This window comes from Tamandua tetradactyla, chromosome 8 (assembly GCF_023851605.1).
Source record: "Tamandua tetradactyla isolate mTamTet1 chromosome 8, mTamTet1.pri, whole genome shotgun sequence".
Taxonomy (NCBI): Eukaryota; Metazoa; Chordata; class Mammalia; order Pilosa; family Myrmecophagidae; genus Tamandua; species Tamandua tetradactyla.
The window spans coordinates 53,731,978-53,751,058 of record NC_135334.1 but is presented as its reverse complement, the minus strand read 5'-3'; the positions used below and the strand labels follow the sequence as shown (position 1 = coordinate 53,751,058).

At 40.6% G+C, this 19,081-nt stretch overlaps 2 pseudogenes; one reads left to right on the top strand and one right to left on the bottom strand.

Moving 5' to 3' along the window:
• LOC143645099 (tripartite motif-containing protein 43-like) overlaps positions 1 to 19,081 on the bottom strand; it is a 601,918-nt pseudogene that overhangs the window by 552,959 nt on the left and 29,878 nt on the right.
• On the top strand, positions 8,723 to 9,140 carry LOC143643397 (caveolin-2 pseudogene; annotated as a pseudogene).

Below are 19,081 nucleotides of genomic sequence, written 5' to 3'. Positions count from 1 at the left end.
TAATACCAACTGTTTCACCCCATTTAACAATCCCAACCCCATTTCACTCTCTGTTGAAACTGCATCCAGTCCTTTGTTGGCATCTCTTTAAAAGCTCCCACCATTTGGCAAATGAAAATATGAAGGTGACCACAAGACCATACTCCCAGGATCAAGGCTTATAAATGCACCTTAATCTTTGCAGTAAAACAGCTGGGATCCAATAGCTTAGATTTTTCTCTTTTACATTTCTGGTCAGACTGAATATACTTTCTTCAAATAAATGGGAAAGGAAAAAAAGCCACAGGAAGCAAGAAGCTAAATATCAGCAGAACCCAGAATAAAAGGGAGAGACTAGGAGACACAGCCATATGCCTGGCCATGCGACAAGCTAAAGACACAGAATCGCCACCTGCTGGGCCCAGAACACCACAATTTTTGAAGGAAAACCTCACTTAATGATGCTTTTATTTAGAATATTTCCAGGCCTCAAACCATCAGGCTTCCCTCTGACTCACCTCCCATACTCAACACAACCCCAGAGGTGGGCGGTTTGGCTACCACAGAAATTATCAAAGAAAAAAAGAAAATGAAAAAGAAGGAAAAAAAAAAAGAAAGAAACTATCTGTTCCAGCACACACAAAAAATCAACAAACAAAAACCTGGAAGGATGACATCAACGGAACTAAATATTTTAGGAACTGGAAGAAACGTGTTGCTTCTGTTAAGAGAGATGCCAAGCATTTCCAAACAGGCTTTCTCCTGGAAGAAGGTGGAAACGTGTCCCCAACAGAGCAAAGCGAATCCCAACTCCGAGCAGACACCACAGAGTTGGGGCTTAAATGCCCAAGGATCAGGATTTCAGTCTGTGAGCTGTGCAGTGGAGCAGACTGCTTTCTTCTCAGTAAGACAGGTGGCGGACCTGCTGAGGCTGTTGCAGAAGTGGGGGTGAAGCTATAAAGGGAACTGCAGAACCTCCCAGCAAATGCCAGCCGCCACTCCTATACAGTCACTTGTGCAGCATTCTCAATTCTGTCGCACAAAGAAAACCTTGCAGTCAGTGGAGGCCAGAGGTGGGAGGCTGGAGAATGAGCAGTCCCTGCCCCTCCTGGGCCTCACAGAATAACCAGTGGAGTGGTTACTCCTAGGTGCCCTGGGGTGTTGTGTTTCTAAAGCCCCTGAAATCTGTTGCCTTATCTTTAGGGAGCCCCCAGGGGCTGGGTTATTCCCTGTAGGAAAATGTGCCTACTGTCTCATCTCTACTTACATGGCTCCAGGGTACCTGGGCGCCTGCCTCCTGCTGTACTGAGGTGGTAATGGGGAGGAGAGAGGGCGCAAGTGGATGAAGCCCAGGCTTTGCAGAAGTACGGAGGGAGTCAGCAACAACATCTAATGCAATTCAGCCACCATCTGAAGTGTGGCCCTCAGAGAACGACCTCATCCTGAAGAAAGGAATTAAAAAAGACTATCAAGATAAGTGGATCCCATCTGAAAGGAGGAAATATGAAGACACTGAAAACATGTGAATTGATATCCTCAATAATATCTGAGAGGATGTTGCATGCATTAATTAAAAGAACAGCCAGATAAATCTTGAGAAGTGAACAAAGAACAAGAGAAAGTTCTTAGAAATTTGGAACATAATGGTGAAAATGAAAATTGAATAGGGAATAGTGGAATGCACACTGCTTAAAAATTTTTGTGATTTAGAAAACCAAGCAAAGAAGTCTCAGAAAGATTTTGAGTCATTTATTTGGATTTGTAATTAATTTCCTCCTATTTCCAGGCCAGTTTTGTGGTTACAGTATAAAATCTCAGGACTGTCTACTCAAATGCAGAGTGTTTATTCGTAGTCTAAAGTAAACGCCCCTGAGTGGGGAGGCTCAGGGTCCCTAAAGAGAAAGGTAAAGCAGAGGGAAAGCCCTAGCAAAGTGGAACAGGAAGAAAAGGCACAATTCTTTGGACCCTGGAATCTGTGGAAAGGGGAAAAGAAAAAGGTGTGTTGAAGAGACCAGCGCATACTCTCCTGTTTTCCCCTCTTGGTTTGGAACTAGGAATGGTGAGGTGCTACCATTCAGATGGACATGGGGCGTGGGGGAGCTTGTGGACATGGCATGGGGGACACTTCAAACCAAGAGAAGCCCCTCAGGAGCCCCATCAGAAGGTGGGCAAGAGCACAGAAGAAGCAGAGGGAGAAGGGCAGAGAGAAGACCCAGTCCTCGTGGCTCCCTGGGACACAGTGTGATGCAGGGGATGCAGTTTGACACAGGAGGGATTCCATTCTTTATAGAGGCACAAAGACCAGCTGAGGCCACAGGCTGAGAGGGGCCATCGATGGCCAGCGGCATTGGAGGGTCAGCAGGCAACAGGCAGTGGGGCGCTGTGGCATGCCGAAGGCCAGGTGGGGCCCAACGCTCCCAGCAACACCATTCGCCGTGCCTCCAGCATGCCCAGACATGGCCTTGGAAAAGGAGATGAGAAGGAGCAGGACAAGCACTGTGGAGAAGATGAACTTTGAAACGATTATACAGTCATTCCAGGCAGAGTGTTCAGTCTGGAGGAGTCAGAGACTCCATTAACAATTCATGTATTTTCTCCCGCTGCCATCTGGGAGGAATTTTGTGAGGAATCAAAGAGCCTCCATTGTCTACACATCTGACTGTATGTGCTAATTTACAACCCTGGCACATAAACATGAATCAGAATTACATGAGTACCCATTTGCTATAAATGGTAAAGCATGATAAATAAGAAACAATGGTGAAAAACAAACAAACAAAAAAGACAGTGGGAAAAGTTCAATATCAATTGTAGTGATTTTATTGAGCTTACATAAATATAAAAACTTTTAGATGTGTTTAAACTTCGATTTTCAATCAGTACAAGCTTTCAGTATTGTGTTATAGCAACATTCATTAAAGCTTTTGAAAGTATGCACAGTTGTAACCCAGAAGTTCCAGCTTTAGAAAAAAACCTGTCATTTGCTGAACAAAGCTTTTAGATGTAAATGAGAATTTTCAAATACTCTTGGCTAGTTGTTATCCTGTTGCAAGTGTCTGCCCTCTGAAATATAAACACAGATGCACAGGGAGCCCCAGCAACACTCTCCATATCTTCCAATATTTGGAGAGATTAAAATGATTTCCATCATTGCTTTCTCCACCAACAAAATGGCTGTTCATCTTGTTTGCTTCTTGCTAAACTACATCCTAACTGTATATTAAGATTTATTATTTTATTAAGTGAAGGTAATTCTGTAAAGAGTTGTTGAGGTAAACATGTATCTATTTTTTATCCCAATCCATGTGATTAACTAAAATGTTCATAATTTTAGATTGTGGTTTCGCTTAAAATACATTGCTAGAATTCTTAACATCTGGCTCTGGGTATTTGTCCATTCAGGAATCTTCAGTAAACCCACTTCAGAATATACACTCCATTTTTACAATATCATAAAAGACTAGTCTTGAACTGGTATTCATATTTTGATAAAGCAATGACATATATAGCACTGCAGTTAGGGAAAAACTGTTTTTAGCCTCTAGAATTCAGAAACCATGCTGTGGCTCTACAAAATGGACTTGTAAGTGGAGAAAATAATTGCCCATCATTAAGAAAATGATCTTCTAAAGATAATTAATCCTTATGAACATTTCTGAATAAATTCTTCTGAAGACCTTTAAAAGATTGTAAACGCTGGGCTTAGGTTTGAGCTAGAAAGATGATTTTCCTGCATGAGAGGTAGAGATATAATTTGAATTATTTGGGAGAATCCACAAAACAGGACGGGAGGTGATGAATTGCAGAGGAGCTAGAAAACTCATCCGAAGAAGGAGAATACCTCATATGCTTTCTCTGGTGTTTGGTGTCAGTAGAAATTACATGAGTCCAAAGGACAGCTTGGCTGACACCTTATTAAGGTAGGAAAGGGGAACTTCTAACGCAGAGTGAAGTTTCAATACAGCATCTAAACAAAGATCTTGATTTGGCTTTTACTGTGTATATTCATTTATGCAGTGGAGTTTACCAGCTATTACTGCTATAAGAGCAAAGTCTATAAATGTTTTATTATTAACGAATTTGCTCATAAACAGATCAGCTCAGGGTACTCACGGGTGCATGGCACTCACCAGGACAGCCCTGCCTATCCCAGGGCCTCGTCTGCCCTGGGGAGCCTGGAAACTGCACATGGAGGGAGAGGAGGACCCAGGGGCTAAAGGAGCAAAACCTGGTGGGTGGGAGCAGGTGGGAGCTTCGGTTTGCCTCCCCTTTACTTCCTGCCCTTCCTTCTTTCTCCACTTGTCACCCTTACCCTCCTCTTCTCTGTCACTTTTCTTCAGAGTTCAGGATTATTGAAAAAATTATAATAACTTAAATGATTGATTAATCCTGCTTTGTCAATAGGGTAGCTTCTATCCACTAATGAACATTGAGCATTTGAAATGTGGCTAGTTCAAATTGAGATGCGCTATAAGGGTAAAACACACTCTGGTTTCTTAGACTTAGCATGAAAAAAGAAAGTAAAATGCCTCAGTATTTTTAATAATGATTCCATGTTGACTGAATAGCATTTAGGATATATTCGTTTAAATATTGCATATTAAAAGTAATTTCACCTGTTTATTTTTCCTGCTCTTAATATGGACCCTGGAAAATTTGAAATGACACGTGTCCCCTCTCACGTTTCTATTGGGCAGCTCTGTTTGAATTGATGCTGTTCACTATTTTCTTTCTCTCCGTGGTTCCTATATCCCTGAAACTTGAGTTATCTTTTTGCCTTTCTCTTTTTACACTTTTATTTATTTTTTAGTGGTATAGGTGATCAGAAAGTGCCGTGCACTGCTGCATGTTTCCTCTCCTGCCCTTCACCCCTTGTGACCCCACCTGGGATTGACCAGCTCCCAGGGCGGCTGCTAACATTCTCCAAGCCCTCCTCACAGGGGCTGTGACATGTGGAGGGAACCACAAGGATCCCCAGGTGAATATTACTGAATCGGGAGCCTTGAGCAGCATCATGGTGCAGTCCTCTAGCTCAAGCCAAGAAGAATTAGTTACCAAAAGGGTGTGTTTTTCTTTTCTTTTTGGCTGACATTTCCACTGGATGCCTAGAGCCCAGTGACAAATGCTTAAATTGATTTCCTCGATGATAAGGTTCTGATGATTGTGTGAATCAAGACAGAACTGAGGTGAGTAAAGGAAGGTGTAGCTTCATTTCAGCCTCTTTCCACCCCCTGTCATTACCTGACCCCTACACTGTGCCTTAGGCAGACAGCATCTGGGGCATTAGAGATAGGAGTTCCAAATTCTAGTCCTGCAACTGCAACCACCTTAATGAAACAACCCCCTTTCCTATTAGAGTTTTAAATTACGAAGCAAATGGAAGGACATATGACCCTTTCAAGTTTGCATAGTTTAGGGTCACAAAGTCTTCACCAAACTCTGAGGAGGAAGTTAAGTTGTATATGGGCCAAACTGAAACTCCCATTGTGGGTAATGAACCCCTTCTAATCTAATCGATTGGAATTTTAAACCTTATCTCAGCTCTCACTGCTTTTCTTTTTAACTTGGAAGACATTTTCCGGACTTCAGGTTCCCTGTTTCAATTCTAGTGCTTCTCATAACTACATCTAAATGTTTTTCATCCAACTATAAATCTGCATCTGATAACTTGGCACCCAATTTCCTCCCTCATCTGGATTCAACTCTTCTTTACAAGTCTAGGCCCTTGCATAGAATCCAGTATTATAGGTATTCACAAAATATCAAATTGATCAATTGATGGAGTGGTTCTGATTTAGAGAACTATCTCTGCTGCTTTTTTGATAATAGTAGAAAGCTATCTTTGACAAATTCTTGAAATACTGAATTACAAGAATTTAATATTATGAGAAAACAGTTCTCTGATGAAGGCCAATAGTTATCATCTCTTTGAAATTTTATTTACTTAGCTGTTTTATTTGTTCATGTGACAGGCACTGCACAATTTCCTTTCTGTACTTATAAAAATTAGGCCAAGTAATAAACCTATTTTCTTCCCGGGCAATGAGTGGGCTGTGGTATCTTTTCTTCAATAACATTCGATTTCTTCACATTCATTTAGACAATTTTATTGTCTACTCTTCCAGAACCACAGCCATTTCGTTTTCAAACTTCTTTCAATAAGAATTTTGTGTGAAATTAAAATGTCTGAGAAAAGAATAGAAGAACATGTCACAGAGGTGCTGATGTGCCAAGTATTGTGCTATGTCCCTGCACATATTTCCCGTTATCCTCATGGAACCCTGCTAGACGTGTTGTGGCATCCCAGTTATATATGAGTAATCTGAAGCTTATAAGGGTCAAATTGCTCCTTTAAAGTACCTTCACAAGTAGGAATCAATAATCAACACCATGTTCCTGGCTATATAAATGCTCAATTTCCTGCACTTTTTGGCTTACCTAGAACCACTGAAGCACCTTTCTTTCCAGTTATGTCCTCCCCATATAATGGGTTAATTTCTCTCATGCATATTCTCCTTGAACACCTACTGTATGCCAGGCAGGCCTTAAAAAGAAGAATCACATAGGATACCTTCCTTTAAGGTAAGCAAATAATTTCAAAACAGCAACCAATGTGCTAATCTTAAAGGATTATTTTAGCAGAGATAGTCTGGCAACAAATACTTTTCCTCCACTTCATTCTCTAAATTCAGAATCCAGAATTTCCCTACCCACTCCATTTCAAATAATCAGGCCATTTCTCCATCTCACACGTGGGTTTGTCTAATTTGTCTTTTTTTCAGTTTGAATGTTGGTATTTCCATGACAGAGTGTAATAAAATGATGAGGGTGGAGAGAAGTTTTCACCTTCAGTCTTGATATCTGAGAACCTCACCCTGGGCTCTTATCATCAGAGCCTCTTCCCTCCATTGTAGTCCATGTTCTGTACAAGGGTCAATATTGTATATACACTCTACGGAATAGCACAGAAAGCAGGGTTACCCCTGCAGACCTGTCACCTCCCCTAGACTCACAGGACAAATGGAGGGAGGGGGTAACTGAAACTTAGAAAGTGAGAGGTTCATATAAAGTAGCTTCAATGTGCCATGACCTTTTAAGGAAACTTCCAGACCCAAGCTACCTTGCAGGGAATGTCACAGGAAAATAAATACGCTTACATCTTCATGTCACCATTCTCTCTCCAGGGCTCTCCAATTATCTAACACATTTGTAAGCCAGAGAGGAATGGAGATCTGATGACGTAGTCTGTACAGGGGAGTCTCCATTGTGGAAAAGTGGAGAGCGGCTTGGGAATGATGAATATAAGCTATCATTGCTGCTGATTCATCCTGTCTTGCGATTAGGTGACACAATGTGCCAAAATACCCTTTAACTCTGAGTAAGCAGTGAGGTAAGTCCCTTCCCTGGTGCTCAACTTAAAGAAAAGTATTCCAAATGTTAAATATCCACAGTTTCTCTATGAAATTCTTCCTAATTTTATGTAAAGAAGAGCAGTACTGTGTTAGTTAGATTCAGTTGTCAAGTTGGCCAGGTGAGCATACCTAGTTCTGTTGCTGCGGACACAAACCAATGGTACCTGAATCTCATCTGTTGCTAATTACATCTGCAGTCGGCTAGGAGGCGTGTCTGCTGCAATGAGTGACATTTGACTTAATTGGCTGGTGCTTAAATGAGAGAACGCAATGTAGCACAGCCTAGCAGCTCAGCATTCCTCATCTCAGCACTCGCAGCTCAGCCCAGGCCTTTGGAGATGCAGAAAGAAGTCACCCCGGGGAAAGTTGTTGGAACCCAGGGGCCTGGAGAGAAGACCAGCAGAGACCATCCTGTGCCTTCCACATAAGAAAGAACCTCAGTGGAAAGTTAGCTGCCTTTCCTCTGAAGAACCAACAAAATAAATCCCCTTTTATTAAAAGCCAATCCATCTCTGGTGTGTTGCATTCCGTCAGCTAGCAAACTAGAACAAGTACTTATGAATTCCAGAATTACTTCATGTTCAAAAAGAAAATTCAGACTTTAAATATCACCACTGGTTGCCAGTCAAAGATCCACAATTTAATTCTAATTGGGTGCTAGAGACTACAGTAAAAATACCTATTGACCTTGGCCCAATGCTTTAATTTAATATAAAATATCATTGCACTCCCCAAGTAATGCAGAGCACTAGCTTCTGGAAGAGCAACTCCTGCTCCTTTCTCTTTCCAGTTGCTTTAATTCAAAGAAACCGACTTTACCCTCTTCCCCATCCTTAACCCATACACTTGCATTCTTTTTATTACCAAAGGAATTCGTATATGAAAATCTGTGTTCAATGTGATTTCAGAAGACTATTGTGTCATCTATTACATCTAATCCCAAATTACAATCCCACTGTGTCTAAATATGTAATATCCTGTTTCTTTTTACGTCCTTGGTGTCCTTCAGACTATCTGTGTCATTTAGAAGGCTAATACATTCCTTGCACTTGGAATGAAGAGCGAGCGACCAGCAACCATGAAGGCAGAAAGAATCAATCAAGAGATATTTTAGGTTTGGTGGTCTCTGTCAGCAAGGGGTGGAGCAGTGGGCAGGAAAAACTCCACTCAGGTAGGGATCTTGAGCCGGGAGCTGGAATTGGCCACGGCAAACAGCTGCCACGCCACACCAGTGGGCTAGGCCGGAAGGGACGCAAAGGTAGGGAAGCCACGCGGGTCCTGGAGCCGCGCCACGCACCTAACGCTGAGATGGGGCGGAAGACCACGGCCACATGGACGACGATGCCTACAGCAGCCACAGCGGAGTGGTCAGAGGGGATCCCAAGAAGTTCTAGGACTTGGGCATGACCCGGGATCCTCACCTGCCCAACTCGCTTCACAAGCTGGGTTTCAAGGATGTGATCGCTGAGTCCGTCTCTACACACCTCTTAGACAAAGTGTGGATCTGCAGCCATGCCCTCTTTGAAATCAGCAAATACATGATCTACAAGTTCTCCAGTTTTCTGGCGATTCCCGTGGCCTTCGCTATGGGAATTCTCTGTCTGCAGATGTGGATTCTAATGCAGTCTGAAAAGACCTGCCTGCAGTGCAGACAACATGGAAGAGTGAGACAGATGGTGCCCTTGTCCCATGTGTCCAAGCATAGGACGCATCTTCTCTTCTGTCAGCCTGTGAATGAGCCATGACTGATCACCTCAACACCAGATGTACTGTCAGAACCTGAATCACCATTCCTTTGAATATCCTCATCTGTGACAAATCTTCATTGAATGAAGAATATTTTATTTTCAAAATTGTCAGAATATAATATATTGAAGGATAATTGAACTGGGATACCACTGGGGACCAAGGCTAATGAATGATTACATTATAAAACTCATATCTTCTGCAAGGTAGATACAAAATATAAATTTCTAAACTGCCTTAGGCCTGAAAAAGGCTCTCATGTTTGTTCCTTAAAGATCTACCACTCACTCATTCGGTACATAGATTCTGTATGTTAGTTCAAGAGTCGATCAGTCTCATGACTTTATAGTTACATTTTGTATTTAAAATGTTTTCTAAGACTGGATATGATGATGAGGCAAAATTATTTGCAAAAATAATAAAAAATATCAATATTTATTTTAATAAATCATATAATCTTTTCAAAAGCTATTGGCTGTTTGTTTTAAAGTATAAATATACACATCCAGTCATTTCTAAAATCTTTTAATTTTTAACAAGAATACATATGATTTTCCTATTTCTGAACAGTATTGATTAGTTTCAAAGTGAATTTTTATTGACATTTGCCATTACCTTTGTTTCTAAGAATCAAATTTTGTACCAAGCCAGTCCAGGCTTCATATACAACAATGTTGGTTCTTTTAATTTGGGGATGGGGGGCTGGGTCGTCAAGGAGATCTCTTTGGTATCTATAGTAGACTTTCTAACACCACTTTAAATAAAGATGTTTAGTCATACAAAATCTCAAAGTAAAATATTAAAATTTTCCTTTGGTTTGACAGTGCAATATTTACATTACACAGTATCTCCTACTATGCACTGGCAATTCTTACCCTACAAATTACTTGAGATTATTTTTACCTGAAGTAGCAGGACTCTATTGCAGTACAGTCCTCTTATTTTCGTTAATGAATTTTGACAATCCACATGTAAACATGATAATTTACATAGTGCTGCAACTATAAATATTTATGTACCTACTGTAATATTATTACGATGGGAAAAATTTTAAATATTTCTAAATATTTTATATACAGGAATATAATAGAGGAATGTAACAATTACTTCCTGATACTGCTAATTCAAACAAGTTTTATCTCAAAGTGCATGAATCATTTATTTCTTATTCTCGAGCAAGGACACAGCTGGGACAGAATTTCAAATCATTAAACAGCACACACTAAAGGCATTCTCTGATTTTTCAATTATATAATATTCATATACAAGAAGGGAAACTATCAGCTTTCTTGAACAATATTAAGTAAAAAGTGCAAAACTCAAAGATTTCTTCTTCCCCCATTGGGGTACAAAATTGTCACAATCTAATTATTGGCATCATGCAGGTCATTTAAAATCAAGCCAAGTTCTTATCATAAATAGGTATGGTAAATCAGGATACTTCAGATCTCTGTATAATGATAAAACCTGAACTGAAACTATTGAGTGTTTTGTACAACAATTGTGGAAACATATTTGGTATGAAAATTCAACTTTAAAAATGTATATAGGAACCCATTTAAAAACTAGACACACTATGTTATAAAATAGGTAGGTAGTAGTTTAGCTTAGTTTTTCCAACTGTAAAGTGTTAGCAAGGTAATAGTATTTATAAATGTTTATCTATATAAGGCATTAAGACTTTATGTAGATGTTGTAGTTTGGCAGCAGCTGGAATGCAATATACCAAAAATGGAATGTCTCTTAAAAAGGGGAATTTAATAAGTTACAAGTTTACAGTTCTAAGGACATGCAAATCCCCAAATTAAAGCAAGTTTATAAAAATGTCCAAACCAAGGCACCATTAAAATGCTACCTTCACTCAAGAAAGGCCAATAAGTTCACCATTCCTCTCTCAACTGGGAAGGCATGTGGTAAATGTGGTAACAGTCTGCTAGCATTCTCTTCTGGCCTCTTGCTTCATGGAGCTCCCCAGGGGCATTTTTCTTCTTCATCTTCAAAGTTTGCTGGCTGGTGGACTCTGGTTCTTTGATCATTCTGCCTTACTTCTACAGCTCTCTCCTCATTCTCAAAAGGAACTCTCTCAAAAATGTCTCCTTTTATAGGATTCCAGTAAATGAATTAAGACCCGATAGAATGGGTGGAGACACATCTCCATCTAATCAAGTTTAATACCCACAATTGATTGAGTCACATCTCTGTGGAGATAACCTAAAATCAAGTTTGCAACCTACAGTACTGAAAACAGATTAGAAGAAACCGTTGCTCCACAAGGTTGGTTAGGATTCAAATATGTCTTTCTTAGGGTACATAAATCCTTACAAATCAGCTCTGTAAATATTACAGAAAATCAGCAGATACCTCTGTTTTCCAAAATCATGTAATGACATTTTTAGAGCTTTGAAAATTCATCATTTCTCATGAGTCAGGAAAAGAGGTTTTACCTCAACTGTATGGTGTGGATCCAGTTCAACTGGCACCTTTTCAGTTTTAAAATTCAGAGGACTTAGGTGCATGAAATTCTCCTGGAAGTGGTGATATAAATTAATAAATATATGTTCAAATATTCTTCTTACTGCCACGGCCAGAAACAACCCTAAAAAGTCTATGATGTAGCTATTCTTATTTGAGTGTATAAGTAGACCTAAGCTACATAAAAAGAATGTTAAAAGGAAAATATCCTTGCAACTCTTGCCTTTCTACCATTTTCACAAAATATTCCATATCCCAGATATACCTACTCTGGGCCTGCGGCATTGGCGATAGAGGCTACAGACCCGGGGCCCTCAAGGGAAGAAAACCTGCGCAGGGGCCACCCACTCGCATCCCGCACTCCCTCCCGCGCTCCCGCACGGGGCGGGGCCTCCCTGGGTCAGTTCCCCCGAAACACACTGAGTAAAGTGTTCTCTGGATCCTCCCCAAGAAGCAGGAGCAGACTCCGGAGAGATGCTCATGGAGGCCTCAGAGCCGGCACAGCGAGCTGCTGGGTAGGGAGCCCCTGCCCCTCCTGATGGACCTCTCAGACCTCCCGCCCTTGGTCCCAGGACTGAGCCTCGCGAGTCGCTCCACTCGGTCCCGCTGATGGTGAAGGTAGATGAGGGCCCTGCGAGGACGCACAAGCCGCCCTCCCCTCGCGCCGGGCGTGTGAAGGGAGGGCTAGGGCTCTTTGGCACCCCCAGGCGCTTCTGGACACAAGGCCGATTTCTGGGTTCCTTGAGCACTGCCTATTTAACCTCCAAGAATACGTGCGTCTTCCTTCCCCCTTTTAGTTCCGGTGGACTCCTGGGTGAACAGAACCTGGGGGGACAGCATGCGCCGCTCCCCAAGTTCCCAGGAGCCGGGACCCCGCGGGAAGCGCCGCCACTCCCGAGAGCGCCCCCTTCGCTTTCCCCGCTCGGTACAGCCACCAGGTCGGAGGCAGGAGGCAGGAGGCCACCGCACCCGGCCAGGGCCCTCGAAGCTCCGCGTGGGCGCTGCAGCATCCTCAGGAAAACTCTGGAAATCTCCCAGGAGGCCGGCCGCCTTGGAAGGAGGCAGCTCCAGCTCCAAGTAACAGAAGCGTGCGTGCAATGGCAGCTCCCCCTCCAGCCCCGAGCAGTTAGTGGGAGCCCGGGTCCCACTGACCCGCGTCAACGCGGGAACCAGGGCAGAGCCTCACCGCCCACCCGGGCTCGGGAAGGAAGGTCGCTAAGCGGCGGCCTGAACCCGAGCAACGGTTGGGGGCCGGGGGTACCCCCACCTTGAAGGTTAGAGGGTCTCAAGGGGACCCTCTGTCCTTGTCCTTCCCGGCTGATGGCGCAGATGTTGGGTTTCACCTACAAGGCTTCTGCAGTATCTAAGGCGAAAGTCTTTATGAACTACCTTCATTGATTCGGTTATTTTAATTTACACATTAACGTTGTAAAGGGAAAATTCATGTTGTAGACTATTAAATGAAAAGCAGAATTACTCAAATGTTTAAAAATAAATGCAAATCCTGTGCAAACTGGCTAAATTAAATGAAACTTAAATACATAGACAATAAATAAAGTTAACCTAATCAGTTTACAAAAAAATGCATATGGTGCAAAAGTATCTTAAAGAGGAGAAGAGTTGTTTAAAGACAGTTATCTATAAAACAAATTTATTTCTGTTTACATATGCTTAAGAGAACAATATTTACTTTTCTAGTAAAAAGACATCCTATGTAGAAATATGCTTATATTCTAAAAAAGAATGATGGGAAAAAGGTGTTAATACTCATTTCTGTCATTTTGATCAGAACTTGCTATTGTTTCTTTCCTATCCCATGCACTTTTTCAGTAAGTAATTTCTAGCAATATGTTCTCTGGTTATAACTCTTGTTCTATATAGAGGGTAATTGGGTCACAAATTCTATCCATATGACTGTTTCTTATTAATAAAAATTCTAGTTGTATAATCATGCAGACTTTTCTGTGGTGTAGATTTCCTGTGGTAAACCATTTGTAAACAGATTAGAGCTTTGTAACAGTTTCTTACTCTAAGAAGTAAAGTATTTCTGGTGATTTCATTCTCCAGGGTGAGAATTCTCAGAACCATCCTTCTGTGGATGTGTTGCTGGATTTCAGCTTCTAGGTTCTTGGCTGCAACTTGAGAACAAGAGCACAACACAGATAGAGCAAAGAGGTAGAAATTTGGGGTGCACACGCAGAGAAGGAGCAGGCACTTATCTTCACTCTCTCAAGAAGATAAGCGTGAGGGGCCCCTAACATTAGGACCATCTGCTTTTATTGCTTTGCTTCACTGACTTCTCTCCCCCTTCCTTGTTCCAGGTCTTTCGTTTTACTCTTTGTGTAGACAGTACAGTTGGTGGGTCCTTTAGTTTCACCCTTCTCCATATGTACATAACTCACTTGGGTGAGAGTCCTTTGGCTCCAGGTAGGTTGGCTGCTGCCGGGTGTGTCTTGTAAGTGCAGCCACTGGTAGTGTCTGTACTGGACACTGGCCCTACTGACCTTGATTAACCATCCTTGTTCAAGGGCTCCTTCTTGATTTTTTTCTCTCCCCTCTCACCCTCTTCTAGCTTGCCTCAGATGGAGAAAATAAATAGGATTTTCTGCCTCCAAATTAAGGCCATTTTGATTTGTGGTGTGATAGACATTGAACATTTGAAATAAGGAAGAGAGAAATTCATCAAGGAGAAAATGGGAGGGCAGAGACAGGGAAGGGTGCAGGACTAGGAGGCAGGGCAGGAGGAGCATATGAACATTCTAACTGCCTGCCTTGGCCTCTGGGACTTACTCCCCTGGTTCTCCAAACACATTGTGATGATTATTTTCATTTCCTCATCTTGGCTTCTGTTCTAGTTTGCTGGCTGCTGGAATGTAACACACCAGAGACAGATTGGCTTCCAATAAAAGGGGATTTATTTTGTTGGTTCTTCAGAGGAAAGGCACCACTGAGGTTCTTTCTTACATGGAAGGCACAAGATGGTCTCTGCTGGTCTTCTCTCCAGGCCCCTGGGTTCCAACAACTTTCCCCTGGGTGTCTTCTTTCTGCATCTCCAAAGGCCCGGGCTGAGCTGCTAGTGCTGAGATGAGGAATGCCAAGCTGCTTAGCAGTGCTACATTGCAATCTCTCATTTAAGCACCAGCCAATTAAGTCAAACATCATGCATTGCAGCAGACACGCCTCCTAGCTGACTGCAGATGTAATTGGCAACAGATGAGGTTCACGTACCGTTGGCTTATGTCTGCAGCAACAAGACTAGGTATACTCACCTGGCCAAGTTGACAACTGAATCTAACTAACACAGCTTCTTTATCAGCCACCGTTTATATATTATGGATCTCTGCCTCATTTGCCTGTCTACCTTGATGATCTTACCATCCTTTTGGCTTCAACTAAAATCCTCTAACTCATGTCTTCAGCTAGAAGACATTTATCCCCACCTTCCACACTGGTATTTCTAAATACCTATCGGATACATACAGTGAAATGTTCTCTAGGCAGTTCATTCTTAACTCACTCATCGTGGTCTTCAATATCTTCACCCCATCCCCACCTACAATCCTCTTCAAGCCCCTGTTTCCTTTTTGAAAATAATTTGCAATAAGTTTAAATTCTACTTTTATTTTTGCCTAATATTTATGTCAAAAGAAGCAACCTAATTAATAACAAATCTACAATAACAATGATAGACTCAGTACAGAGTCAATATTATTTTTAACTGAAAGATAATTCATATACAGTCTGCAAACACGGCCTTTATAGTTTTCCCCTGTCACCTCCTGATATTCTGTTCTGGGGTGGCAGGTCCAAGGCAAAGGACCAACAGTAGATAGCATATTGTCACAGCTCTGGATCAAGAGCTCAGATCAGTCTCCTCAATTTTGTTGTAACCTCTCTGGGGCCAGGAGAAGGACTCATCACACTATGGAGAACTGGCGGAGGTACTATTTGCTCAATCCTGCTCTGTGGCCTGCAGCCCCTGGACTGTGGGTCTCTGGACTTCCCCACCCTGCTCAGGTCATGGCTAAACCCTCCCTGACTGACTTTGACCTGCTGCCTCCTCCAGCCGGTTATTGCAGTGATGTTCTTCAGGGTCCAAGTCAGCTCCCTCTTTCCTCAGGATACTATCCTCAAATATATATTCTGAAGACAAGTATAGGGCTTCCTAAACCTTGGGACATGAGCATTCAGCTAGCTTCAATCTGTGTCCTCCTGATGGCACCATCTTCTCCCACTGAGCTGGGAGACTTAGGACACAGCTCAAAACCCCAGCCCTCTAGAAAGCTTTGTCAACATAGGTCAGCAGTACCTATCAACATCTTAAATGAACATAACTTTTAACACAAAGGCATCATTTCTAGAAATCTGTCCTGCACAATTTCTCACAAAATTGCATAAGGATATATATGTGAAGATGTATAATGTAAGATTATATGCAAGATCAAAAGAAATTGAATGTAACTATTGTGCTTTTGGAAAAATTAGTTGAACTCTCCACACATTGATTTTCACTTCTGTAAAATGGTATGATAACTGCACCTATTTTGCGTAGTTACTGGGATTAAATGAAATAATTCCTGTAAAGTACATGACACAGTGCCTGCTACATAATAATGAAATGCTCTTTATTGTTAGAATCAGACAAAATATAAAAGGACAAACACTTCATTTCAAATGCTTATTGGAGAGAATTAAAATTTTGAATGTAAAACTTTGGAACAAAAAAGAACAATATGTTAAAAATGAAATGTTATGATTCCAGATGTGGTAAAATATTCACAACATCATTTCAATCAAGCCAATTTGTGTTGATCACATTGCTTTCATCCAAAAATATCTTAACTTTCTTCAGCACTAATTCCCTAACTCCTAATTCATTAAATCAAATTACATTCAGTCTATTGCAATTGCAAGAGCCTACATTGCCAACCTCCTAACCTGGCAAAGTTCTTGAATTTTTTCTTTCACACCTGGAATCATGATTGACACTGATTGGGATTGGGGTTTGGCAGGAATTAGAGGGTTGCTAATCTGCCACAGTTCATAGGTGAAGACAGAGCAAAAAGTATCAAGGAAAGAATAAATAAACTAAAGCAAGTTAACAGGCATGGATTAGGATTAGAATTTGTGTCTCAAATTCAGATTTGTATGTAGTTCACATTTGGGATTTCTTTATTTAAAAGCAGTGGTTTATACCTGTTATTGAAGGTGTTACTTTCTAAAGGTGTGGTTATGAGTATGGTTGTTGCTTCTTTGTTTTTGTTTTTAAATAAAAAATCATTGGTACTAATGTGTTGTTCTGGTTTGCTAGCTGTCGGAATGCAATATACCAGAAAAGGAATGGCTTTTTAAAAGGGGAATTTAATGAGTTGCTAGTTTACAGTTCTAAGACTGAGAAAATGTCCCAATTAAAACAAGTCTAAAGAAATGTCCAATCAAAGGCATCCAGGGAAAGATACCTTGGTTCAAGAAGGCCAATGAAGTTCAGGGTTTCTCTCTCAAGTGAGAAGGCACATGGTGAACACAGTCAGGGCTTCTCTTTCAGCTGGAAGGGCACATGGCGAACACAGTGTCATCTGCTAGCTTTCTCTCCTGGCTTCTGGTTTCATGAAGTTCCCCGGGAGGCATTTTCCTTTTTCATTTCCAAAGGTCACTGGCTGGTGGAACTCTCTGCTTCGTGGTGCTGCAGCATTTTCTGCTCTCTCTGAATCTCTCATTCTCCAAAATGTTTCCTCTTTTATAGGACTTCAGAAACTAATCAAGACTCACTCAAATGGGTGGAGACATGTCATCCCCTAATCCAGTTTAACAACCATTCTTAACTAAATCACATCAACCAGGGAGATGATCTCATTATAGCTTCAAATATACAGTATTGAATAGGGATTATTCTACCTTTAAGAAATGGGATTTATATCAAAGCATGGCTTTTCTTAGGGGGCATACTTCCTTTCAAACCAGCACATGTGTATTCCTAATATTGAGGAAATCTGAATATATTGTTACCTTTTAAATACATAGAAGTTACAGTTTCTTTAATGAGATTGGTGTGAATCATTTTTCTCCAGTGGGAGATGGGTGCATTTAGCATCGACTGGGCCCTGGAGACTTGTGTTAATTATTGTCACCACCAGTGAACCCCTGACCCTTGAAAAAAATTTCCCAGAAATTCTTTTTGGGAAACCATTTTTAAAATCAACAGGTGAGTATGATGTACAACAAAAGATTACCTGATACTTTCCTGTATAAAACAGAAATTTTAATATGAAAGCAATTTTGCCACTTTAAATTCACTTAGTTTATAAACTTGATTTTTTTTCCTATTATGCATTTCTGAGTGTTCATATTATTGCTAGCACAGATTGTAAACTATCAAAAGCTAAGTGTATCTAGGTACTGCATGTAGGGAGTTTGTATGTGAAAAATACAAGCCTATTTAATGTATTTAATTAATTCATAAATGATTATCATTGAGTGCAGTAAATGTTATTTAGAACTTCAAGGCTTCAGATTCCAGAATTATATTTTAAACTATTAAGAAAATGGTGATAGTTTCAGAAATATTAGAAGTAATAGAGTTCCCTTAGCACTCCTCTTCTAGAAATATAAACTATATTGCTTAACCAAATCTACTTCAAGGCACAGTGTAGCATCCAATGCTGGGTTTTATATCATCTCAAGGTTACCTGCTTTCACAGTATGAAAATACTTGCTATTTTAATCTTTTGCTTTTTCATTCTTACATGAAAATGTATTAATATTAAAGAATGACAGAGTCAACTGTCCAGGATTTTCAATATGAAAGTTCAAATGTAATAGGATTATATTGTTATTTCAAAAATAAAATCAGCTCTTCTGCATTAAAATAAAAATGAGAATACTTGTGTGGAGTATGAATTCTGAATGCAGTAAGAAAGGGCACATAATTACATTACGTTTTGTGGAAACCAAATATTGTTAGCTTCAAATCAAATTAAATAGTTTCAGTGGTTGCAGCAAGGGCATTACATGGAGCAAGTTTATGAATTAAAAAACAATATATAGAAAATAGCTGTATTTTATTTCTTTAACACGGCAGCTTTTTATACCACTGTAGATTAATTTTGCATAGTATTTACTCATTTTTGTCTGCCTTCATTTACTCAGCATAATTATTTTGGAATTTATTCATGTTGTACATATAAATAGTTGAATCCTTTTTATTGCTGAGTAGTATTCTATTCTATTATATGCCATTGTTTAACCATTTACCTGTTAATAAATATTTTGTTTATTTTTAGTTTTTGCCTATCACAACTAAATCTGCTATGACCATTAAGGTACAATCATTTTTATGATCATAGACTTTCACTTCTCTTCGGTAATTACCTAGGAATGGAATGGCTGGATTATATGGTAGGCATGTTTATCTTTTTAAAAAACTGCCAAATTCTTTCCTAAATTGGTTGTCCCTTATCACATTTCCACCATCA